At 49.7% G+C, this 26,866-nt stretch overlaps 1 long non-coding RNA gene across 1 annotated transcript; it reads right to left on the bottom strand.

The window, feature by feature from the left end:
* Positions 1 to 2,252: 2,252 nt before the first annotated feature.
* Positions 2,253 to 4,394, bottom strand: LOC124090541 (uncharacterized). The gene is made up of 3 exons (XR_006851115.2): positions 4,294 to 4,394; positions 3,134 to 3,265; positions 2,253 to 3,046 (listed from the first exon to the last, which is right to left on the bottom strand). It is a non-coding gene; the product is annotated as an uncharacterized LOC124090541 (long non-coding RNA).
* Between the last annotated feature and the right edge of the window lie 22,472 nt (positions 4,395 to 26,866).

The raw sequence follows: 26,866 nt of genomic DNA, 5'->3' as shown, positions 1-26,866 counted from the left end.
CTACGCTGGAATTGCAGGGAAGCCCTCAGAGAAGGGAAAAGTGGGGGGTCCTGGGCCACTTGACTGAATAACACCAGGGCGCACCTGCCCACCTGGCCTGGAGGACGAGGAGGAGGGAGAAAGTCTGTCAGGGCCTGTCACGTTACCCAAGGACCCTGAAAGGCCATCAATCCTTAAACTGAACTGCTAATTTCTGATGGAATCAAGAAAGCCCTTCTCTCTTTCCTGATAGTTGCCTTCTCCTTCCTCACATCTGGAAAACCTCAGTGGACCCATAAAGCAAGTGAAGGAGTGATTTACAGGCACAATTTAATAGATGTGAAAGTCGACATGCCCAAGACCTTCCCATCCCGTGATAAGGTACACAGCAGCTCAACGAGTGAGCTCAGGCTGAGCACTTCCTCTTCCAAGTCAGGACTCTAAAGATTAAGAGGCGTGTGTTTTTATTCCAGTGAGTGGAACTGATTTGATTATGTATAGTTTAAAGTTATATAATTATTTAATGGACATGAAATATATAAATACAAATATATTGATTTGTATTCATATATATTATTTAATTTATATTGCATAATCTACTGAGTGCTAGATTATGATTTAATAGCCTTTCTTATCTTTGGCTTGAGGCTTTAAAATTCCAGCCCAAACCCTGAAAAGTGAGTTTCCATGTAGAAACTAATTGATTCTTAAAGGCGTTGGCAGTTCTGCCTTCGTGTGTGGAGAGCTGTGGGTATAAGCTATAATCACTGTCTAGCTCTAAGTAGAAAACACAGCTCAGAGTTAATATTGATGAACTCTGTGTGTTGACCCAGGTATCCCAATTTATTTTAGCTCTCATTTGAGACCTTTTAACAATCAGCCACAGTAAATGACTAAAGGAAGTTCCTTAGATCAGGATGAAATTAGCATTTGAAAACCCAGAGGATTCTTAAAAATGTATCTCCTGGAAGCTCTGCTCACCCATCCTCTGAGATCACCTGCTGGTAGAGCTGTCCTCTGTCCTCATTCCCTTGGTCAGAGTCAGTTTCCCCATGGGCTGTTTGCAGTGCTCAGTCCCGAGGGCCAGGTGGACTCTCCTGGGGAAAGGGTCAGTAGGACTTGGTCTGGAGTCCAGCCTCCCTTGTCTCCTTCTTAACTTTAAGTGCAGGACTGCTGCTTCCTGCTGGTGAAGGGAATCTGGGCCTCGGTGGGCTTTGAATTCCTGCACCTTCCCCTGGGTCCTTGGGCTCCTGCTCAGGGTCACAGGGCTTGAGTAAAAGTGTAAATTGAGGCCTACCTTGAAACCTGGGTTCAGAGTGGGCTAACTAACCTGTCATAGGGAAAGAAGGAAGTACCTGCTTTTTGGGTTGATCCTCATTTTTGTTTACATTCAGGAATTTTACAGATATTTTGATTTGAAGGGAAACCTATAAAATGCCCCCCTCAAACACAGATTAGGGAAGGGAGCAACCCATGATCCCCGCCAGAGGCAGCAACAGGCAGATGGCACCTGCGACGTGAAGCAGCTGCCGCTGCAGTGGGGTCTGCTCCTCAGCAGCCCACGGTGCTCCCCGCGGCACTGCTGACGCTGACGCTGCCCACTGCGGCTCCGGCCTGGGCGACGCAGCAGCTTCCCCCCATTACATGCTCTAGGAAAGTCTGGCCCTTCTGCCAAAGTTTCAGGAAAAGTCGGATATTTGGCATTTTGAGGAAAACACTGAGGATCTTGGGCCGTCTCCACCTCCAGACCTCAGGGCTTCGTTTGTGGCAGGGGGTCACGGTGGCTCCAAGTGCAGCGGGCTGCTCAGGTCTTCTCGGTCACCAGCAGCCGTGCAGGGTATGGGCAGGGTCCCTTACAGAGTAAGGCACACGGTGAGTGCTGTTTCTGACCAAGGGAAGAGTTGGTAAGTGATAGAAGCTAGTGTAAGTGTCAAACTGAGAGAGAGAGAGAGAGAGAGAGAGAGAGAGAGAGAGAGAGAGAGAGAGAGAGAGAGAGGGTTTTTTTTTTTACCAGAAACTTTGAAAACTTTGTATTTTTAAGCACCTGTTACGGGCCACGTTTCTTGTTTCCGTGGCGGGGTCAGGGATTACGTATGTGAAGACACAGTACATCTGCTCTGTGAACGTGATCGCGCCTCCTGTTGCGGCTGTCACTGCCACTACTATAATTATAACCTGGGGTGTGATCACCGGGGCCTCTGAGACCGCTCTTCCCCAGGCCTTGGGAAAGGACAGTGCCACAGTTTGAGAGAACAGGTCACTCAACGGCCAAGTCAGGCATTCTTTATTATTTTTTGTCCTTTAGCGAAGCTTTTATGTCTAACACAATAAAGCTGACGTCACCAGCTCCATGTGACAAGCCCAGGACTAGAGCTCGCAGGGACGAGATACGGAGCAGAAGTGAGGCCCACGATTGTGGTCGGTCTGGGAAGCTCTATAAAAGATGAAACTTTAAACTTTTGTAGTTTTGACTATGGCGCCATTTCCAGGTGTTTGCAGAGAGAGTACAGGGAATGGAATTTCTTTCCCTTACCTTTATAAGGTTGGGGGCTGAAGCCCCTGGAACAAAACACAGATTGAACACAGAAAGAATGACAAGGTATTGGTGGTAAGCTGTGTGTGAGTGGGCGTTTTCAGAAGCAAAGACCCAGAGAGATGAGGAAGTCTGTGTCTTTACGGACAGCCACGGGGAGCAGGGTCAGAGGGAAAAAGGTCAGGTGATAAGCTGGGGAGACAGCTGGGCTTGCTCAGGGTGTTCCTGGGTCCAGGCTGGGGCAGCCAGCAGTCATCTGAGGGTGTTTAGAGGATAAGGGAGAGGAGAGAGGGACCCTCCTGGGTTTTAGGGCCTGCTTCAGGGGAGGTGGGCAGGTGAGTGGCCTCCTGCCTCTGCCTCTGCTTCTTGTGTGCAGAAGTGCTGCTCCTGGGTCTCCTGTCCTGAGTCCCACTGAGAGTCACACAGGCAGTGGAGGACGGACCTGGGGCTGGGTGCTGGCGATGAGATGGGTCTACAGACCAGTGGTTGGAGAAATATTCTTCAAGATGTTAGTTTGCGGCAGGGTCAGGAGTTCTGGGAGAGAAATAGAGGAGATCTGGAGCCAGTCTGCCTTCCCAGGAGTCTGTGGGGAAGGAGGGAGCAAGGAAGGGTTCGGCTCACCTTCTTGTCCGAGGCAGAGGCTCAGAGGGACCTGGAGCAGTCAGATGAGCTCTGCAGCTTGTCCCCCGACAGCCTGCAGATGTCCTGACATAGCAAAAACCTACCGAGCGTGGCCTGACGGCTCTTCTTCCCCTTAACGCACAGCCTAAGAGAAGAACGCTTTGCAAACCGTGCTGTCTCTTATGCGTGATTTGTTTTCAAGAATGTGCTCTCATACTTAACATATGCCATTTATTCATTTTAAATTATGCCCTACAGAATACACAAAAGACATTTGACTGTGTGTTCTTCATTCAACAAACATCTTAGTGCCCTTGATGTCTCTGACCCTATACACCATGATCTGGCTCTTCCTAGTTGAGACCTCTTGGAAACTCATGGTCCAAGCATGCAGCCGCCATTGCCTGGGAGCAGCCCGCCCAGCCACACTGAGGCGTTTGGTTGCAGTGTGAAGATATGGGGGTGAGATGAGGCCAGATGGAAGCGCAGTGCATCAGCAAGATGAAGCAAGGTGCCAGGCACAGAGTGTGGGCCATGCCTGGTCAGCCTCTGGCAGCCCCAGCCATCACAGAGTGTGGGCCATGCCTGGTCAGCCTCTAGCAGCCCCAGCCATCACGTGAGGCTCCTGCCTGCTCTTCCTGGCAGCTGCTCCCTGGTCAGTGCATGATGTTTCCCAGGGAGCCTGAATTACTAGGCTCTGGCTTCCCCAATAATCCTGCCTCTGGTCAGAAGTGGAATCTGTGCGCTGTTTATTGCTTCCTCTTTTATCACTCTGGACAGCTGAGAATTAGCAGGGATGGGAAGGGGTTGTGGGCCTGGGCAACAGGGCAGTGAGCAAGCCTAAGAATGGACAGAGGAACGAAGCAGCCTGGATTTCAGTGTGCTTATGTTTGAGTGGACATGTCCAGCACTCAGTGGCAATAAATAACCCTGTATACCTGCAAGTGTTCAGCTGGTGGCAGAGAAGAAAGTGTGCCCGCTTAAACACCAGTGTGCCCAGAGCACGGCAAGTGCAGGTGAGGTGTGAGCTCTCAGTAGGCATCATGCACTTCACGCACCTGAGACACTGGTGTCCCCAGTGATGAAGAGTGCAGGCGCTGACAGACCCTCCCTCCTCTCCTCCCACCCTCTCTTCCTCCCACCCTGCCGTCCCCTCGTACCTTGACAGGAAGGGTGCATCCGGCCCCAGCTCCGAGTGAGTGTGGTCCTCCTGCCCGGCCATGCGCAGTGTCCCAGCAGCTCTGCTGGCGGCCATGAGCCCAGTACTGGTCAGCTTTTCCTTGCTGTGCCCAAAATGCCTGGCGAGGATAACTTGGAGGAGGGAAGATTTATTTTGGCTCATGACTTCAGAGGTATCAATCCACAGTTGGCTGACTCAAGGCAGAGACCTCGCAGCAGAAAGGCGTGATGGAGGACGGCTGTCAGCTCCCGGCAGCCAGGGGAGGGGAGAGGGGAGAAGGAGAGAGGGGAAGGGAGAGGGGGGGAGAGAGGAGAGGAGAGGGGGAGGAGACAGGCAAGCTGCGGGGAGGCACCCCTTCCCACAGGCCCCAGGGACTTAGTTCCTCTCACCAGGACCTGCCTCCAGCAGTCCTGTCCACTGCCCATGATGAGGTCACTGTGACCTCTGTGAGGCTAGGGCCTCTGCGATGCAATCAGGAGACCCCCAAAGCCCCCTCTGAACCTCACTGCACTGGGCACCAGGCTCTCAGCACCCGAGCCTCCGTGGGACATTCCAGATCCAGCCATGACCAGCCCGTGCCTAGGTCCAGCGTTGGGAGACACGGGGCAGACTGCAGCACTGGGAGGAGAGTTTAAGGACCCCCCTGCTACCCAACCACAGCACAGGGCCTGAGGTGGACGTCTCTGGGTTGGTTTATGGCATTTGCTCTGTGCTCCATCGGGGGTAAACATGAGGATTTCTGCATCAGTTTTCAGCGTGGACTTGAGTGTGACACAGTGGATCTGTGAAGCTCAAAAGCTGAGGCCGTGGACTCTCTAGTGGAGTCAGAGTGGGCCCCTGACTCATGATGGTTCCAGAACCGGACTCACGTTGGGGGGTGTGGGATGCTGTGGGCATTCTGGGCCGTGTTGATGCACTTGACGTTGGAGACCAGGGGAAGGACTGGTGTGGGGTGCAGGACACCTGCTCTCCTTCAGAAGGCATTTATTGAGCACCCACTGTGTGCCTCATTGCACTCAATTCTCACACCAGCCTTAGCAGAGAGGAGAATTTTCATCCCAGCTCCATGGATGAGGATTGGAGGCATGGCCAGGCTAAGTGGGGACTGGAGGTATATCTCAAAATCAAGCATCCTGGCCTGTAATTGCCTCCTACTCCCTCCCGGGTGAGGACTCAGCAAAAAAGACCAGGAGCATAAGGAAGGGATTAATTTCTGAATCATATAAAAACTCCCTGGTGCACTTCTCTGTGCGCTGCTCCCTGGCTCTGACCACACCACGGTGGTCGCTTTATTTGATAACGTGGGGTCCCACAGCAAGCATGTAAAATCCAAGTTGACCATGACAGCACTGTCTGAGCCACATCCCTCTGGAGTGGAGGCTCAGCCCTTCATCTTAGCAAAGAGGACACACAGGAAAAGCAGAATTCGACTTCTGAAGGTATTTGGTTTGAAAGGAAAGTGAACTCCAACTAAAACCAGGCTGTAGAAATGCAACTTTCCCTGGGGAGAGAAAAATACACTTTTTCTTTTGCATTGTCTTACAGGAAATAAAAAAAGTCTTAAATAAAACTGTTTAGAAAATAAGCCTATCACCTTTTTACAATATCATATGTAGACTGAATCTGTAAGAGTCGATGCTGGAGAAGGTTCCTAGCTTGGAAAGGTTCCTAGCTTCCTCCACTGAGTGAGGGCCTGTGGAAACTCTACTGTGGGGCTGGACCCCTCTCTGATGACTGTCAACACTATGGATCCAAATTTCAATATAGTTCAGAAGTTTAAACAAATGTGCATGTTCAACTTCACAAGCAAAACTTGCAGAGTTAAAAAATATGCTCCATTATTTTATAGTCAGATCAGGGAAATCATGACTGATGATTTGGAACCAGAATCCCTTTTGAATGCTGAGGAGCACAAAACAGGGCAGATGATTGAGGGGGAGGTGGTCTTTGCATTGTTCAGGGTTCTCGGGGCAACAACTCAGAAGACGCAAGGCAGACACCTAAGAGGACTGTGGGAATTCCCGCACAGCCATGGAGGCCCTGGAAAGCAGGTACGTGGTTCAGTCTAGGCCCACTGAGATGCCTGAGGGCAAACTGCTCTCCACACTCTGTGAATTTAAATGCCAATACCTTCAAGAAATGCCCACACAGACACAGCCAGGAGTGATGTTCCCTTCCTGTCTGGGCAGGCCTTCCCTTGGCCAGGTCACACTGACACACACCATTAGCATCAGCCATGCCTTGGAGTTTGTGTGTGAGTACTGCTCTGCAGGGAGTGTGTGGCCCTTGGGGAGTACCAGCAAGGACACGAGGGGTGTCCTGGGGAGGTGATGCTGGAGGTGACCCCTGGAAAGAGGAGCATGCTGAGGGTGGGGTGGGGGCGAGCCCCACGTCCTGGTGGCAGAAGCCCAGGGGGTACAGTGCTCTCCAGCAGTGCTCAGGAGGGGAAGGGGGAGTTCTGCTGTAGGATGGCAAGGGTCCAGGTAGAGCTGAGGCAGAGGAAGGCCAGAAGACATCCTGGGGCCAACACATGTCCTGCCAAGAGGTCTGACACGGATGCTCCAGCAGTCAGGAGCCACCGCAGGACGAGGGAGGACTCACGCTGGGCTCCTGCAGCAGCTCCAGCACAGAGCTAGGCACACTCCAGGAGTTAGCTGCAGCCAGTCCACCAACCTTCCATCCCAAGATAAAGCCCAGGGCAGTGCTGGGGTAGGAATGACCGTCGCCCCGCCTAGTGAATAGGAGTTTCCCTGTGTGCCCGAGTTCTCAGCTGGGTCCCAGAGCTGGCCACACCGACCCTCTTCCATCTTTCCTTGGGTGCTGACTTAGTTTGGCTACTGTTGTATACTTCAAATTGAAATACTGTGAAACTTTCTCCTTGAAGGGAGGAATTTTGATGGACTCTCTTGCTAATGTAAATATTTTTTAAAAATTATGTATTTTTATAAAACCAAATTTAAACCATCTATATGCCCTATGATTATAGTTCTTATCTACCTATAAAACTTTCACATGTTAAATAAAAGAATGCAATAAAACCAACATGATTCAACTTAGCGAATTTAATTAAAAAGGTTCTCCTGCTGAAATAAAAGTGCCAAAGTTGGGTTTAGCAGAAATAACATGTTTTGATGGTTCACTTGTTTCTGAATTTACTCTTGATTTTGGTGAGATGGGCTCTAGTGTGGTCACTGTCAAATTTACACAGCGATTGTAAATTTGTTGTGAAGTATATAAATCAGGAGCAGATCCGGCTTTTGTAAGGCCTGAAGCTAATACAGAAAAGCAGGGGGGGGGCTTATTTAAGGAAATGTAAGCATTATCCAAACAAAATTGCCAGTGTCCTTCCTTCCCAGTGTCCTGGAGAAAGCTGCTCGGGTAAAGACATCCAGCTTAGGATTTTTTGGCCTGGTGAGAGCACATCTTTGTGGAAGCACAGAGGGTCGTGCCCAGAACATGGAATGCATTCAGTACATATTCGTTTCTTTTCACTTGGAACCAAGCAAACTCTTTACTATGGTGGCACTGGAGGGGTCAGAACTGGCCCAGTGGTCTCTAGGAAATCCCTCTACCAAACACACAGCTGATCAACCACAGTTCTTGATGACTCCTGAACAAACGGTATAACTATTTATAGTGGAATGCCTTATTAAATCTAAGTGACAATGTAACCCAAGAACCTGTCAGTGTTCCCCTGAAGTAACCAGTCCACCTAGTTCCAATAATTGAGCTGGTTTTGCATATAGACAACACCCATCTTGGAAAATGCCCCCTGATGCCTTCACTTCTCTTTTCCTGCTGACCGTGAGCTTGGTTCCCATCAGATATCTGCAGACGGATTTGTGTTAAGGAAATGTACACAGCATTATCCAAACAATGGCCAGTGTCCTTCCCAGTGTCCACAGTGACCACACTGACCCTGTTCTATTTTTCTTTGGGTGCTTAGTTTGGCTACTGTTGTGTACTTCAAATTGAAATACATGAAACTTTCCTAGAGACCACTGGGCCAGTTCTGACCCCTCTGGAGTCACTGTAATAAAGAGTTTGCTTCGTTTCAAGTGAGCAAGGTGTCAGGACTCAGTGTTCGCGCTGACAGCCATTTGTGGTGGGCCTGTGTCTGAGGCACCTAGCCTGGGGTCCCTTCTTAATTTCTATACTACTGCTCTGGTAATAAACAAAATACTGGTGTGTACATTTTCTCAAATTTTTAATGGTATCAGTAAGCAGCCAACAGAAGCTCAGGCACATTTCTCTTGCATAATTCCTGCTTAAAAATAGAAGCAAATATTTAAATAAAAAACAAATTGACATACCTCTTAAGCAACATCTGAGAGGCCTGAAGACTCCCCAGTAATAACTTATGCAAATATATACTTCATCTCAATATTCTAGAGACATGAATCACTTCTTATCTCCCCCTGCCCAGCCCTGTCTTCAACAAACACGGCAGTGAGGTGCTGCCTTGGGTGGCCATTAGGGGCTTGGGAGGAAAGGATGATTGTGTTTGGATTCTACCAGAGATGTCCTTCAAAGTTGACCTCACAAATTCACAGAGCTGCCGGCTGCTTCTTTCGAGGCAGGGTCTCAGACGTACTGTATTCACGCAGAGGGAGGCATAGAAGACGCCAGCTCCAGGACTGGAGGGAGGTGCGGAAAGCTGGAGGCACCGCAGCCAGGAGCAGCCCCTGGAATCCAGAAGCACAATAAATCGAGAAGACAGACGTTCTGCCTGGAAAAGAAAGAGCTGTCTGCCCAGGGAGTCCAGGATGCAGGAAGCCACAGAAGGAACGGCACGCAAGAGCTGTGTTCATCCAAGGACGCAGAAAGGCAGAAACAAGGATCTGGTAGGAAAGAAGACGAAGAAAAGGAAGATGGATTCAGACATGAAGCCTGGACTAGCCCTGAATAGACAAAAGGGGAAAATCAATGACAAAATTGCCTCTTCCCAGAGGCCTTATCTGGGGCTCCTGGCAGAATGAACGAACTCAGAATTGGAATTAAAGCAATCCGAGGGATTGCCTCTCCCCAGAGTTCTTAGCCGGGCACCAGCTACAGGAACCCCTCTGCCAGGGCGTCTACCCCAGCCCCAGCCCCTCCCTTTGCTAACATTGGTATGAGGGGCAACACTGCTGCTTGCTTGTTTGTTTTAGGAATGGCATGAGAGAAGGAGGAGGAATGTTGATAGGATTGACTTTAAACCTGGGCAGATTATTGCCTCTTAATTTTTCTTTTATTTTTACTTTGCAATTATTTAAAGGAAAAAAAAAAAGAAATCAAAGGGATTCCATACTCCTTCCCACTGCCACTCTAGAGATTAAATCATGCTTCTCATAAATGAATGCATTCACTTTCACCCTGGGAAGAAAACACAAAATTCAGCTTTTGCATGAACTATAACAAAACAATTCTTTAAAGTACTGAAATGTTTAATATTGAATAAATATTTAAAACAACCGTCTTTCTATATCGCATATGCAAGCACATATAAAACATTTATACCCCGTTCTGTTTATGTCCAACATAATCTAGGCAATAAATGTGATTTGTGGGGGCAGGGAGTTATCCACCTGTGCCTGACCCCCATTATGCTGGGAGAGGTGACTGGCCCTCCACAGACTTCTGATAATGAACTGCATAAAACAAGGATTAACTCACTGTTCCCTGCTTTATCTCCCTAGTCAGGCTGCAGATCATTTACATTTCAAAACAGGGATTTACTCCAAATATTCAGATAAGCTTGAGAACACCTGCCTTTTTAGCCTCTGCAAATAATATCTGGGCATTTTTCCTAGAAGACCAGCCGTATCTTATCACCAAGTAAATAAGTGTTTCTAAAGAGGTGTAGGAGCAAGGGAGGGGTAGGGTGGATGGATGTTGGGGAAAAAAGAAAGATGGGGAGTGGCAGAGAGGCCAAGGGGCCACAGAGCTGACCCTTACAGGAGCACCAGGGCTTGGATTCTCTTTAGGCCCCTGCTGTATCTGCTGGTGGAATTCTGCCAACATAGGTTCAGAGACTGTGCTGTCCTGGAACCCAACAGGAGGAGGAGGCTGCTGTGCAGGGAGCCCCTCGCCTTGGTGGGACATTGCCCAGGCCCCATCAGCCCCTCTGGAGGGGAAGCAGAGGCTGAGCATAAGAAGTTCATTGGAAGGTTCCCTGTGCCTGACCCTGTGTCCTCCTAGGTCCTTCCTCGGCTTTCAAAGGTCCCTGTCTTTGCAGCTTACCTATGTAAGGTGTCATTAAGGCAGCACAGACACAACTCCCTGAGGATCTGGAGCCTGTTGAGCAAGGGAGGCTGACTCTGCTCTGCTGGGGCCTGGAACAGAACCCACAGTTGCTCATGGGCATCTTAGCAGCACTCCCCGACAGCACTTCCACCACATTTCCTGGGCTTTTGGAGATGTTCTTGTCTTGCTTCCCCACATAACTATGCTTTTACAAAGTCCACTTCAACATTATTTGACAAACACATAGCACTCCCTGTGTGCTAAGTGGGCCCTGTTCTACACTTTTGCTAGTGATGAAGATCTTGCCACTGCCAAGGGACAGACATCAGATCATCTGCTGGCCCCAGCTGAGTTAGTTTTGACATTGGAGTCAAACCTTGAAGATCTAGCGGTGTCGTCCAGGGGGAGAAAGCTGTTCTCTGTAGCTCTCAGAATCAGCCTCCATCTGGCCACCCTGGCTGTGTGCAGGCCTCCCCACACGCCAGTGCTCAGCTTTGCTCAGGAGGCCACAGCGTGGCCGGGGCTCTGCAGGATGGCTCTTCCTGCTCCACTGTGCGTGGCTGGGAGTGTGAGAAGCCCCAGCCACCAGCAGACTGCAGACATGGTCCCAAGGTTGGCACTGGCTTTGGCTGACACCCAGCTGGGCTGCAGGACAGAACACATCCAGGTGGCTCCGTGCATGCGTGGCCTGAGCTTCCTACAACATGGCGGCCGGGGTCCCGGGAGAGTGTGAGAGAGAAGCAGCAGGAGCACAGAGCCTGTGGCCAGGCCTGGGAGGTCAGCAGGTCCCTGCCAGCATCCCTCCTGTGGCCTGTCCATCTCAATGGCAGGGGAAACCTACAGGTCTAAGAACACCCCTGTGGCCCTTCAGGGGAGCACCACCTGGCCCACCCCTGGCGTTCAGCCCACACGTGCTCCGCGGCAACCTCACTTCCTGCTCTCCTCCCAGACGGCCCCTGTCTGTGGTGTGTTTGAAATTCCCTCTTCCTTGTCTTTCCTCCACATGTGAACTCTTCTGTCTGATGTTTAACCAGTCTTTGAAGAACTATTGGGACTCCGGTGGTGTCACCTTCCTTTGCAACCTCATCCACATTCACGTAACTGCCTGAAATTCTAAATTCTTTTTTTCTCTTCATCTTCCTTCTCAATAACTTCAGAAACTCCTGCTAAACTTTAGGGTGTAAGTTTAGTGACTACATAACCTACAGTTCTCTTTTATGGATTGAAAACTGAGACCCTAAGGCATGCACGTGGTCAGAGGGAGCAGATTTCACATTTCCTGTCTCTTATATTGGTGTTACTTGATAAGCCCCTGATATCCGACTTCCTTGTGGTAAATCAATGATGACGTTGACATTTCTAAAGCTCTTCAAGCCTCGGTCTGTTTATCTCTGTCTCTATCATCTATCCACATCTATCATACAGTATCTGTTATGATGCTGTCTTTCTCCTAAAATCCGCCTCAGCACAGGGTACAGGGTACCTATTAGTTCTTCTCACATGGCATATTGGGACACTGCTTCCTTTGCAGATCACACAGACACTTCTAGAGCCAGGCAGGAAGTGAGACTTATTTCCCAAGATACATTGCCTGCAAGACTCTGAACACTATCAGATGTCATGTGCAGGTTCCCTGCTCTGATTTCACAGCCAGGGTCATGTCGCTCCACTTCCTGCAACACAGAGCCTTCTGCTCTGACCTAACTAGGTCCTTATGGGTTGGGATGATGAAGGGGAGCACAGCCCAGAGAGGAGCCCCCAAGCACCCCCCCTCATTTTCAGGAAGCAGACACAGCCAGTCTCCTCATCCCATCCCTCCCTCCCAGCCTCACGGAAAGTATGGAGCCCACGGTGACTGATTTCCCAGGGTCTCCCCAAGCTTGTCTGGACATTTGAAAGGAGACTGCAGTGTACCAGAATAAAGTGACTTACGATTCGTTTTCTGGCTCGAGGAAAACATGGGAAAGCTCCTCTGTACAGCCACTTGGCACCCCCAGGCTCTGTTTCACACGTGCGTATTTAAGTGCAGGTTACATCTGCCCTGAGCCCTCGTCCGATGAGGTCTTGGTTCACAGATTGTTCAGAGGCCCGGTTCTTAGGCAGTGCCATCTCCACACTTCAACCCAACTCAGCCTATTTCCAGCTGTGGCAGACATTGCCATGAGACACACATGCTTCTTCCCGCCTTTCAGTCCATGAAAGAGGCCTATATTTTGACCTACTGGGTATATAGTAGGGGTCTATCTCTTTCCCTCTTGCATATAAATATCTCCTATTTATCTACTGTCTATCTGTCATCTATCTATCTATCATCTAGCTGCTGAGCTAGTTATCACCTCTTTACTACCTACCATTGTCATCCATCATGTAGGTGTCTATCTAGCTATTACATGTATGTATCTACCATCTCTCCATCCATTCACCCACCTATCTATCCACCCATCCGTTCATACGCCCACCACCACCTCCCATCTACCTGTCCATCTATGTAACCACCGTCTATGTCTGTGTGCATCTATCAATCCGTATCCTGTATGTACGTCACCACCAACCACAGGGACCCTGCTGTCACAACTGCATTCACACCCAGAGGTACTAGAATGGGAACAGATGCTAAGGGACCAAAAGGACTCTGTTGACACCTTCTCTTTCCCAAGGGACAGTTTTGGAAACAGAAGCAGCTGCTCGTGCCTCCAGGTGAGCCTCCGCCCGTAGCCGCGGTTCTCGGAAGCTCAGTCTGTTCAGCAGAAGTCATGAGCAGCAATGGGAGGCTGAGCAACAGAGGGTGGGTGACACTGAGGCACTTTCGTATCAGAGAGAAAGAGGGTAAAGGAGACAGGGGGTAGGTGATATGCACACATCCCAGACCTGTGATTCTGTCTTCCCCAAAGAGAGGAAGTCGGATGGCAAAACAAACAGAAAATGTTTTTCTTAAGGAGAAAATAGTTTTCAGAAAAGACTAGAAATATTAAATCAAAATATACAAGGTTTTCCAACTGGTTGAGCCAGAGTCTCTGCCTGGTTTGCACTTTCCATTGCATCGCCTGTGACCTTCAGTGTGTGGCCTTCAGGGCCGTGCCGGGTATTCTCAAGCCACTGCGATGCCCACAGCTTCCGGCACAGCTTGCCCGTCTCCACTGTGCTGGCTGTGCCTGTCTGTCTCCAAAATGTAATTTGAACTCTCCCATCAAGGTCTGCGCTACTGCAAGGATTGCATCAGAGGTGGAAAGTGGGTCCCATTAGCTGGTGATGTCAGCTGTTTCCCCCTTAGACTTGTTTACTGGAGACAGAGCATTGAAGGTGCCTAGAAAAACGAGCCTTCGATTATGGCTTGACCAGCTTCACAGCAGAGTCCCAGGGCAACACTGTAAGGTCAGAGACCAGGAGCCCAGAGACCAGGAGCTGGCAGGAGCAGAGGAGCAGCCTGAGCAAGAAAACGGGGGGACCCATTCTCTTGGGGAGACTCTGGCTCCAAAACTGAAGGAGACAGGAGGCCCTTGGGCACGTCCCACTGCAGGCATCCTGTGGCCACCGCGACAGCGCTGCCCTCAGGCCAGTACTGGGAGCCAAAATAAACAGCTGGAAGAGTCCAGCTGCTCCCTTGTCCTGAGCTGGGTGACATGCTGCCTCGCCTCAGGAGCCCCCAGAAGGCCCCAAGCTCTTGGGGACACTGGGACTCTTGTCTCCCTATATTTGTTTTTCTTTTCACAAAAGAGGCCTGAGCTAATTAAACCCCAATTAAGCCACAGTGAAGATCTAGATCTTGTTCACTCCTGACTCATGGACAGATTAACAGGTGCCAGTGGATCTGATCTCAAATTGCTTGAGGGAAGGAAGCAGTTGCCCTGGGCATACGTGAACTATTGCTTGTTTCTGGCGATGCCTGTAAATCCTATTCTGATCACAGTTTCAATTGGTAATTCTAACTGTGAAGTGATGGGGGGGGACCAGTGAGTGAGGGCTGGCTTCCTGACTGTCCTGCTGGGTACTTGGCCCAGCCCTAACTTTTACAGAGGAGGGCTTCGATCCCCTAAGGCAAGCCCCATGTGGGGATCTGGGAGGCCAGAACACACCAGGGGTCTCCTTTTTTTCTGGGTGGTGACGTCAGGGGTTGTGCTGTGTTCTCCTTTCTACATGAAATGTCTTCAAATGAGTATTCAGAGACCTTTGCTCCAACAAATATATGAACATAATGGATCTGTCTACTTGAGGTACAGTTGCTTCATCATATGAAAATATAAAGTCAGAATTGGTAGGCCCAGAAAAATAGTCTGTTTTGTGCTATTTTGTGTTTTTACTCTACCTTTTAAATGTATGTGTGTGTGTGCGTGTGTGTGCACACATCTTTTTGACCACTTACTCTTTCTTTCACGAGGAATTTTGGTGCAGAGAGATTGAGAAAAATACATTGCAGTATGTTATGACAGACTTTTAAAATCGTATCTGTGCACTTTGGGCTCTGCAGTGCATTTTCTTCAAGTGATTTTGCGATGTCGGTGTTTACATACACTTTAATTTACATGGCATATAGAAAACTCAGTAGTTACAACAAAGAGCAGCTACAGTACTTCAGCATTCACAGAGCAAACGATATTCTAAAGGCATAAAATCCACTGATTTTCCAAATCCTAGTCCTTGATTAGACGGGAGTCTGTCTCCTAGGATATATGCAAATGGAGAAGAAAGGCGGGGAGAATCACGTCACAGATGATCTAGTTTCACCTAAGCCTGAGAGAGGGACTCCTGCCACCCAGAGGCCCAGAGCCTCTCTCCTGCTCACTTCTTATTAACCATCCCCCCAGCAAACGCTACCCCCTCCCCCCATGTCCCAGGCATGGTCTGGATCTAATCAGCAGAGGACACGGCTGCCACGTCACACCTCCCTCAATGCCGGATATAAAATTTGGCCTACCCAATGACACAGCACTAATTAGGATGAGCTGGGAGCCAGTGTGGAGAGAACAGGGGTAGGGACCACCAGCCCACAGGGGAGTTGCTTCAAATCACAGTGGACATCAGTCCTGCGACTCGGCCCTTAAAGGGAAGGAGCCCAGGAACTCCTCCCAGTGGCACCCAGACCTCGTGGGTTTCTCTTTGACTATTAGTGACTTGACTTAGTTGGGCTTTCTCTTTTAGTGCCTTGACAGCGGGCTTCTACTGTTCTTGTCCCACAATTTGGGGGTGATGATAGGCAATACACAGGGTCAAAAGCGCTCCGTCATCTCTGTGATGGAAGCGAAGGGTGACCAGAAACCCGGAACTGGAGAGGCTTGCACACCAGGCAGAGGCGCCCCTTCCTGTCCTGCTGCCCTGGGCTCTCCTGGTGTGCCGGCAGGAAACAGCAGGATTCCCAAGGCCCTGCCTGCTGGTGGCTCTTTTCAACTGCTTGTCTGAGAATTCCTGGGTAGAGCCTGACTCCAGGACTCAAGAAATGTGCCACCAAACCCAAGGAAAAGGCATTCGCCAGGTAAGGGGACTCGCACAGGGGGCGTGGGAGATTTTCAGAGAACCCCTGAGAGCCCGTTTTAAAGCTGACCTGAGATGTGGTTTCCCACGGGGACCACACAGCACCCTTGCCTTCCTCCAGGACACCGCAGAGGGCAACCGAAGCCACTCAAGCTCCCTATAGAGAGTGACCACCCACTGGCTCCGCAAAGAGCCAAGTCTGGGAAAACTAATCTTCCAGTTTCAGTAGAAGTCACAGTGTGTGCATTCGTCAATTCCCTAAAAAAAGGCAAAACAAAGCAGAACAACAAAGCACGGAACAACTGTGATTACCGTCCTGGATTTGTGTGACTCTGGTTGGGAGGGTTTCCTCTCCAGGTGACAGGACCTTGTGGCTGCAAGATTCTAAAAAATAGCTACGACAGCAAGGTAAAAAACGAGCACCTATAATAATACATGTGTTAGAGGGGCTGAGAGCTGTGAAACCAATCCATTAAAAACCGTTGATGTTGAGGATGGGATGAACCGAGGACATGGCTGGCTGGCCGGGCACAAGCACACGTGTCTGACAAACATGTACACCTTCACATACTCTGCAGTGTTCCGACATATGCACAGAAATGCATTTATGTTTTATTTAGCAATGCACATAGTTTTGTAAAATACATGAATTTTGCCAGGTAGATTAATGTCTCAATCTAATCTGACAGAATATTGAAGTCTATTCCTTCCATTCTTCTTAAACTGTTTCCTCCCAGACTCTCTGCCCTGTGCTCTCCCATCTTCCCTCAAACACTAATTATCTAATATATGGTACATATGGGGCCAGGTATGTAACAAGATCCCCAAACAGCTGTTTGCATGGAACCTGTCTCTAAACAACTGAAGATGACAGAAAGGAAGAAAGTCTTGCGTGGTCACGTGCTTATGTGCGATGGCAAGGAAAAGTGGAAGCCCTGTGTGAGGTTTTGAAACAGAAGGTCTGGGTTCAAATTCTATTCCGGCTGCCAGCTACCTGTGTGATCCCAGTGAATGGAATTTTCATCAAGAAAATAAAAGCGCCTCAATTTGCGTTAGCTTTTGCAGGAACAATACAAAGATCAAATGATCGAAGATGTCAGAACATTGTATAAAACTACACTAGTCTATGCAACGTACTTGCGTGTGCATATAGACGTAGAGAAAGTGGATCTCTAGTCCAGCACTGGAGCACGAGTCCATGCAAAGAGTGGCGGCTTTAGGCTGGTGAGCATCTTCCAGGAGCACAGAGGTGGTGCCGGAGTGTGGAGGTCTGCAGCCCGACAGGCAGACACACATCTCTGAACACACAGTCAGAGCTGAGGGCACTTGTGCCTGTGTGTGGGCACACACACCACAGCTGCTAATAGGAAATAGGATAATGTCGTAGAGATCCTTCAGTGCTCTGAGAAAGAGCTTAGCTTATTTCTAACCAAGGAAATGGCAGAATCCATGTGTGCTTCAAACTGCAGGTGCCAGCACTAGCATGGAGGTGGGCTGGCAGGGGCTGAGGCAGGAGGGTGTCCACTTTGAGACTGACTGTGGCCCAGTTGTGGGTCTCTAAGTGGTACCCCCGGGCAGCGGCAGCAGTTAGCTCCGGGGCTTCCATAAAGTCCCACAAACTAGGTGGCTTAAACAATGGAAATGCATCCTCTCACGGTTCTGGGGTCCAGAAGTCCAGGATCGGGGTGTTGGCAGGTTTGGCTCCTCCCAAGGCTGGGAGAGAGACTCTATCCCAGACTTCCTCTCCGCTTCTGGGCTGCCAGCCATCCTCTCAGTTCCTTGGCTCTCAGATGCACCACTCTCATTTCTGATGATGCCCTTGTGACTGTGCCCCAATCCCCTCTCCTCACAGAGACACTGTGATTGGATCAGGACCCACTCGCTCCACCATTAATTTGATTGGCTCTCTGGAGACCCTGTTTCCAAAGGAGGCTCCAGCCCCAGTCCCAGGGTTTAGGACTCGAGTGTGTCTTACGAGGGGGAATAATTTCACGTGCAACACTCGGAATGCTGCTCCAAAGGCAAACCCTCCTGCTCTGCCCACCTCTACCGAGGCAGCAGCTCTGCACAGTGGCCCAGCAGTCAGTTTGACAGGACTTCCAGGAAACTCTGAGTCTCACTTGCCTTTGAGCAGCCCTGGCCCAGGGAAAAGTGCAGAGAAAACTGGAAAACAGAGGCTGATTCAGCTGATTTAGGGAAGAAAGAATTGTTAAATGGCAGGATCAACCAGGAAGGAAGGAACACGAGTATAGTAGGTATCCTTATTAATATTTTTTTAGTTGGCTTCAAATAGTAGCAATTAAAAATGAAATTTAATTTTAAGGTTTACTTAGAAAGCTGGGGAAGCAGACATGAGATACAGGCTCAGTGCTGACTGAGGAACCTACTGCCTCCCACCTCTTCCTTCCCCTTCCAAACCCTCTCGCTCTCTCTTCTGCTCATCCTCCACCTCTCTCTCCTTCTGCTCATCCTCCACCTCTCCAACCCGGCCCCTGCTGTTTTCCCCCTCCCTCCTACACCCCACCTCAACTGTCAATGATCTCTGGACTCTCCCCCACCCTACACTGAAGCGCCAAGTCCAGGCAGACACCAGTGGCCTGCAGGCATGGCTGGACCCTTATCACAGGTTCCCTGGAGGAAGAATCTGTCTGCATGGCCCGGGTTTAGAGCCTAGCTCTAAGGTCACTATCTGTGGCCAAGGTCAGGTCTCTGAGGGTCAGTGCGACTGCTAGAGTGGGCAATGGTTCTCAGGAGGAGCTCTGCAGACCTGGCTGGACTCCCGCCGGCCTCCAGGGGGCTTGCAAGGAGGAATTCTAGGTCATGTCAGTCCACGGGTCTCAGCGGATGCTTCTCAAAACCAGAAGAGGAAGTGAAGATGGCACATTCCATCTTGACTGAGAGAGAAGCCCACAGATTGGAATTGAGGGGAGGTAAGATTAGGGACAAAAGCCGCCACGGAACCAGTGGACATCACAGGAATTTAAGAAGCCAAGGTCAAAATAAGTATGAAAACGAAACAGGGTGTGGGGAGGGGTCTGTCTCTGGCAGCAGGGCGCAGGGGGCTGGAGTCGGCTGGGCTGCCGTCCTGTCCAGGGAGATGATGTTGCAGGGGCAAGGGGGAACCGAGGTGCCAAGAGAAAGCCAAGTGAGGTTTGTGGGCCATTCGAGAATGATTTTCTCCTAAGACACAAACACAGTGGAAGAACCCACTTGCTCATCTGTGGGTAGAGCCCGCAGGACATCTGCAATAACTGCACAAAGTCCCTGAAAGAAACTGCACCCGTGGGTGTCAGGGGCACTGGCCCCCGCTGTCCCGTTCCAGAGAAGACCCCACGTCCTCCAGGATCTAGTGTCTGATGAGTGCTGATAACTGTCTCTAGCATTGCTCCAAGCCATGCCATTCTGAAAAAGAAAATAAGGAATTGAGGTAAATGCCATGGAGAAGGCTGCTGAGAGTTAAATTGGGTTCTGGGACGCCCCAGCCCACCCTCTACATGGGATCAGGAGAGGAATGCTTTGCGTTTTCGCAAATCCGAGTGATCCCTCTGGATTTGCAGTAAATTAGACATGCGGTCCCCCAGCCCTTGACACACATTGTGAGGAAATTATTTGATTTATTTACTTGATATACTTAAAGCATTCCACTGCTCCAAGAGCAATTGGATGCATGAAGAAAATACAAATCCGACACTTAAACAAAATGCTGCAGGCAATAGTCTCCGTAAAGGAGAAAGACAAACAGTGATTGACACTGAAGATGAGGAAGCCGTGGATACGAACCACATGGGCTTTTTGGACGAGTAAACCAAAAGCTAATTATGATCGGCCATCCCTGACTGTAATTTCATTAATCCCCAAACTGATGATTCTTCCCGAAACCACCTCCGAGGCAAGTTGCTTCAGTCCTTCTCCAGGAGCCCAGGATGACCTGCCCAGGGGGGGGGTGGAGCCAGGCCGACCCTGGAAGCTCTGACGGGCACTTTCCGGACTGTGCATGCTTTCCACTCAGGTAGATGCAGTCATCCCCATTGCATATGGGGACTTGAGTCTAAAGGACAAGCATGGCTTGACCAGGACAATGAAGTCCACAGGGTGGCAACTGTGACATCAAAACCCTGATTTCCACGCGGGCGACCCATTTGTGTGATGGTGGTCAGGGATAAGGATGATGTCTTTCTCTTTCATTCTTTCTTTTAAAAATTAAAGTAAGCTTTGCTTCACACACACCTACACACGAGTCCTTCATTTACACAGTTCTTACATTTTATCTCATTGAATAATGACAACGAATTTTACAGGTGTAGCCTATAACTCAGCCTCAACAACTTGCAAATAAACGATCGATTCATGGTTGGAACAGAGCTTGAGTAATAATTTCCTGACCCACAAACCAGTAATTGTCCCTGTGACACGTTTACTACCTATCACGTAGGCAAACGTGGGATACTAGTACGGCCGAGCTGTACTCATATTTCTGGTGAAATTCAAATGTGTTTTCTTCCCCCCGGCACACAGCAGAGCAATGACTTGAATCCAAGGAGTTGTACAGCATCATCTCCAACAGGAGAAAACACATTTCTCGAAGAGGCACATTTATGTGTATTGAACTTATTACTTGCATAGCATTTGGGGGAAGGAGAAAAATCAGTTTTGACTCTATTAAACAAAATTGTAAGTGCCCGCTCAGTCATCCTGGTTCTTAGAAATAGCTGGTTCAGAAATCTTTTTAGAAAACAAGTAGAACCTTTCCAAACGATATTTTGAAAAGGTTTCGGGTTACTCATCTGCCTCCTCTGAGAATACTGTTCAATGGTTAAGCACATCATATTCTCCAGTGAGACTCTCAGTTAATTATTGCCAGGTTCTGAAGAAACACAGCTGGCTAAGATGACTCCAAGAAGTTCAGGAAGTAGCACCTTGCACTACGTATTCGCTTCAACACTCACTTGAATATAGACACACAAAGACTCACACAGGTGATCCCGGGCTTATGACGGCTCAGCGCAGCTTTTTTGTGATGGTGTGAGGGCCACGTGCCTTCAGTGGAATCTTACTTTGAGTTTTGAAGTCTGATGTTTTTCCTGAGCCAGCAATAGGCTGGCACTTGTGATGCTGGGCAGGGGCAGCAGCCGCGGCTCCCCAGATCACGAGCACGCTGTACAGGGTGCTGTCGCTGGCGCAGTTTGGTAGTGTAAGGATATGACATGCAATTCAACTTAACTGTGTATGCACCTTCAGGTTTGTTGGGGCACAATCCCAGGGAAGTCAGATAGCACCTGTCCGCACGTGTGACCAACAGATGATTGGCAGGGGCCTGGAATGAGACGCCCAGCCACTAGAGCAGAGCACTGTCCTTCAATGACTCCTATTATAGATCCACTTGTCCCAAGCCTGGGAAAGTGTGACTGCTTGAGGGAGGTCCCTAAGAATCACTTTCAAATCTTTCAAACTCTGTCTTTGGTTGAAATGGCCACTCAATATATAATGGAAATATCTGTGCCCTGGTCTTCCTCAAGTTATTTCCTTTTGCCATCTGGTCCTCTGGATGACACTCAACTGCCTGCCTCAGTGGACTCTGTGTATGAAGGTCAGACAGGAAACTGACCACACTGTGCTCATCGCCGCTCTTCAACTCTGCTGTATAGCACCGAGGCCAGTTTACAATTCACAAGATCAGATGCAGGGAAGAGGTGGCCTGGTCAGGTGGCAGACCCTGCTCTGCTGAGTCCCTTGTCAGTCAGCCGTCATGCCAGCCTGAGTTGGAGTAGTCAGGTCTGTGCCCTGGACTTTTCCACATCAATCCAAGGCCCACAATGCAGGTACAGAGCCCTGCTCTTTGACAACCAGACCCTCCCTGCTGTACTCTGTTTCAGAGCGAGCATATGTGATTCTGGGATAATTCTAAGGCATAGGCTTGAGGAAAAGGCAATGGGGGTGGGGGGAAGGGGGAATAGAACAGGAGAGGCGTATTGCTGAGCCGGCCACGTGCCCATCTCAAGGACCCATTTTCAGGGTTGGCATACATACTACTGACGTCCCAGGAGAGGGGCAGGAATTCACCCGTTAGGTCCCACGTCCCGCTGGTCAAAGCTCACTCTGTGGGGCACGAGTCCTTGCACTCCTGGTTGGGCACTCACAGGAGCTGAGGAGTCCACAGGGGTCAAGGTCAGAGCACAGCCACACAGATGGGCATGAGACAATGTGGGTGTGCCCCTTGGCAGTGATTCTGCTTCATCGGTCAACAGGCAGGAGGTGTACAAGAAGGGACCTTGTACGTCGCAGCTGCCATCCTATCCAGGTCCTGGGCCATGCTCCGCAACAGATCCTCTCTTTTCTTTCTCCCTTTTCTTTCTGTTCTTTCTGTTTTTCTTCTTTTGATCATAATGACGGTGCTTATTTCTTCCCTGAATAAGGAGATAAGAGTCTAGTCAGCCAGAGTCCCCTTCAAGGTGGTGGCTGGCTGTACCACAGATAAGACAGGAGTCAGGAGGAAGGAGAAAGCCCATTACTGCTGAGCCAATCTGGAGGCCAGAGCTGATGTCCACTGCTTTTTCTCTTCCCTCCTGTTAGCTGATAGGCCACTTGGGAGTTTCATTGCCCCTTATACCACTGTCCCTTATATTTCCATTGCCCTTTACCAACGGTTTGGGTGGCTGGGCTCACCTCATTGAAGGGCTGATCCTGACCTTCATCCCAAAGGACATGAACTGCGGTCATCTCATCTTTAACCGATGTCACTCCCAAACTGCCGTGTCTTCCTGGCTGGGCAGTAACACGTAGTCATCTAGGTGTCTGATTGAGGGTCAGCTGCACTTCCAGGCCTCCCTGGTCTGTGGTCCACAGGTTGTGGAGCCAAAGAAGAGAAGGAAGGAAGGCACAGCTTCCAGCTCGAGGGGCATCACTGACCCTGTCCAGAGACCTTCCTGTTTGGATGTGAGGACTGCTACAGAGATGGCCCCCGGGGCAGGAGAGGAAAGCCCACACTGCACACGGGGCGCTGAGGGTGGCGGTGGAAAGGGCAGCTGTGCTTCCTCCCTGGGGCATCCTGCCATGGACACCCATTCCCCCCATGTCAGTCACTGGCTCAGCACCTAGGTCGAAGCCTGGAGGTCCTTTCCCAACAGCACCTGAAGACATTGCAAACCAACCGAGTCACCGAGTCGCCTGCACCTCCCTGTTGGGCGGAGCTCTGTGCCGTGAGCCGCGTCTCAGTCTCAGTCTGTTCCTGGTTTTCTAGCCTGAGTTCCCCCCTGGTGGCCCCCACACACCAGGCACTCATCCTCCCCTGCTCTGCAGGCTGGAGAGTCCATGCGCAAGTCCTGGCCAGTTCAGTGTCTGGCTCACAGACGGTCACCTCCTTCTGTGTCTTCTGAGGCAGAGGAGCTCTGGCACCGTCCAGTCCAGGCAGAGCGCACTGGTGAGACCAATGTCAGTGCCAAGGAACTTGCCCTACTTTTCCTCCATTCTCTTGATTGGTTCGGGTGCAGCAGCTGAATGAGAAGGTGTCATGGTTTGGAGGTGAAGTGTCCCCCCAAATCTCACATGTGAGACAATGCAAGAAGGTTCAGAGGAGATGTGATTGCATTGTGAGTCTTAACTCAGTCAGTGAATTACTCCCTGATGGGACTAACTGAGTGGTGACTGAAGAGGTGGGAGTGGGCACTGGGGGCGTGGCTTTGGTGGCTATATTTGTATCTGGCCAGTGGAGACCTCTCTCTCTGCCTCTGATCATCATGTGAGCTGCTTCCCTCCTTCACTCTATCCCACCATGATGTTCTGCCCACCTTGAGCCCCGAAGAATGGAGCCAGCCTTCTATGGACTAAGACCTTTGACACTGTGAGCCCTCAAACAAACTTTTCTTCCCTAAAATTGCTCTGGTCAGATCTTTGAGGCACAGCAGGGAGAAAGCCAACTAAAACACGGAGGGTGACCCTCCATGGGCGGTTTCTGGGCAAGATCACAGATGTGCCGCAGATTTCCAAGTTTGGGAAGCAACACCCTAAACAGCAATTCCCCAAACTTCATTCTGCCACCAGACACATTGGAATAACCAGAGTGCTGATTGGAAAGACAGACTGCCCCACCACACTGCAAAACAAACCGTTAATACTCTCTGAGAGTCAGGTTTAGGGATCTGCATTCTCAACAAGCTGGTGAATGACTTTGGTTCACTGCCGAGACTGAGAGAGCAAATGTCAAGAGAAAATTGGCCGAGATGGAAAGCAGAGCAGGAGCCTCCCGAGTGGAGTCACTGGGGATGACAAAGCCCTCCTTAGTCCCTGCTCCCGTTTCACGTCTGTGTGCACTTTCCAGGGTTGAAGAAGGGAGGGCCATCCAGCCATGGCCAGCAGAGTCACCACACCCCTCACCCCAACAGTCTCCACCCCTGTACCTTCCTGTAGGGTCACTTCTCTAGGGGTTTCAGTTTTCTCCTCTGCCAAGTAAGAGGAGGGGATTATACAAGATAGTGTGTAAGGCCTTTTCTTCATCTGAAATTCTCAAGAAATCCATGACCTCATCATCACAGAATGGCTATCAAACTTGTTTCCAGGGGCAGATTTGTCTGATTTCATTTTAATTCACTGCGTTTGAGTTGTCTACTCCCACCCCATTTCCATAGGCAAGCAGAAGGGCCACGGGAAGGACGTTCCTAGGAGCATCTGCCCCCACAGAGGTAAGGTCAGCAGAACCGTAGAGGAGCCGGGCCTCCCTTCGAAAGTAGGAGCTTCACAGCTCGAAAGAAATCTGAAGACTTCACGGTGCATAACTCTGTGTCAGAGCTGAAGAGTTCTTCACCCGGGGAAAGTCTGTCTGACTTAGATTTTCCACCTTCACACCTCATGTTGTTCCAGGGGAGATCATGCACAAATCAATCACAAACACACCTGTGTGCGCAAATGTTCATGGATGCACAATATTCTTCTAGCCGACAGGAAGTAGGAACCAGGTGGAGAGGCATATTTTTCTTCTCCATCATCCTGACGGAATATCCCTTCTTGTCTCTCCCTATGTGATTTGGAGTGTTCTGCTTGAGACCTCAGCCTTTGCTTCTAGCCCTATAAACGTGGTATGAAAATTCATCATATCTTCCTGCCTCCTGCCATCCCCGGCTTCAAAACCTGTAACCTCAGTGCCCATAGAATTCAGGATTGCTGTCCTGGAGATCTCCACTCCCCTCGGGCCCAGAAATCTTAAGTCACACAAGAAGACATTGTGCTGAGGTAAGTTCCGGCCATTGGTGTGGGGCCATGGCCCGGGGCGGCGTGGGTGGTGCACTTCCTGCCTTCCACCGCCTACGCAGCCCAGGAGCCCAACAGGCTCAGCCTCATCTGTCTTCCTTTCTTCCTTTTGGACATGTGCATTAACAAATCAAGTTACAGAACTGGTTTCCTTGCCATCCCAAGGAGCTCTTAAAGCTAATTTAATTTAGCTACACTCACCAAAGACGGGCTCCCTGTGTTCCTTGTCTTTAAAATGGAGAGAGCAGGACACAGAGCTGCTGCCAAGAGGAAGCTGGGCGACAGGACCAGCAGGTGGACAGCTCTGCCTGAGCGCGAGCCGTGGTCCTCTGTGCTCACCACCACTAACGACTGCAGGCATTGCGCATCATATCCCTTTCTGTCTGCTGAAAACCCGCTCCCTGACCGCGAGTGCTGGTCAGTTCCCAGTGTTCAGACGCAGCCACTTCATCATGCACTGGAAGGACTGAGAATGGCCCCCACTTTCTGGCCGCCAGTCTAATGACATGTGTGCACCCCTCCTGTGCAGCACTGTGGGTTAACGACAGGGCTTCGTGGCCTGGAAGGTGTGAATTCATAATGAGGTCTGGTGTGTGCGGACTTTAGCAGCTTGTCAGATGTGTGAGCTGAAGATAATGAGTTCAAGTCCAGTTGTGGGGTATCTCTCTGGCTCGCTGGTTTATTAGCAGAGATGGTAGAGACCCAGGAGGCACCTCAAAAATCACGAGTTTGGTGGAAGCTGGAGTGGAATGTTCTGTGGCTAAAGGGAAAGTCACGGTGAGACTAGCCAGGTCTCTCTAGCACCTGCTCCTTCTAAAGGACATTGGCCTTAATTTTCACCAAAGTGAAAATCAACCCTAGAGTTGCCATCTTGAAAAACAAACTTGATTTAATGGGAAACCTTATCTTTCATTCACTGGGACAGCCTCCTGCCCTGCGTGGCTCCTGGGCACCTCGGCCGTGGTTGGTCTGAATTGCAATGTGCTTGAAACACACACTGGATTTTGGGTTTTGATAACTTATTACAAACACAAAAAGGAAAATACATCACTGGTATTTTATGTGTATAACAAATGGCAGTGACAGTATTTGATATGATTGATTAAATAAAATACATGTAGAAATGAGCCTTGCCTGTTTCCTTCACTTTCCTCAGTAGCCTTCTGGGAAGCTCACTCTCGGCATGGCCCTGACCGTTTCCATCACACCTGCAGCCTGACTTGCTCCTGACCTGACCTGAGTCAGGAATTTATTTATGTGATCAACTAATCACTTTACTTTTGTATATTTCATTTTCTTAGAGTTACGTTTCGGAGATTTTTTTGATGACAGTTAGTCAATTAATTCTTCACAGTCTTTAGTCTTAATGTCTATGTACCAGACTTTATATTCTAATTCATATTCAAACACATATTTTTCTCTTTTAAAAATAATGTCAACATAGAGTTTAACAGTACAAACTAGGAAAAATTATTTTCTAAAATATCCCAAGTAGATTTTGCTTTCAGTGTCACTGCAGCAATTGCCAAAAGAGGCAGAAGAGTGTCTTTGCTCTCAGTCCTGACTGACAGCCATGCAGGTGTTTAGCAAGCAGGGGTCCAGTGCTCAAGAGCCAGCAGGAT

The sequence above is a fragment of the Marmota monax genome, unplaced genomic scaffold (genome assembly GCF_021218885.2).
Source record: "Marmota monax isolate L192 unplaced genomic scaffold, Marmota_monax_Labrador192_F-V1.1 WCK01_AAM20220418_F8-fsc00010, whole genome shotgun sequence".
Lineage (NCBI taxonomy): Eukaryota > Metazoa > Chordata > Mammalia > Rodentia > Sciuridae > Marmota > Marmota monax.
This window is presented reverse-complemented; position numbering and strand designations above follow the sequence as displayed.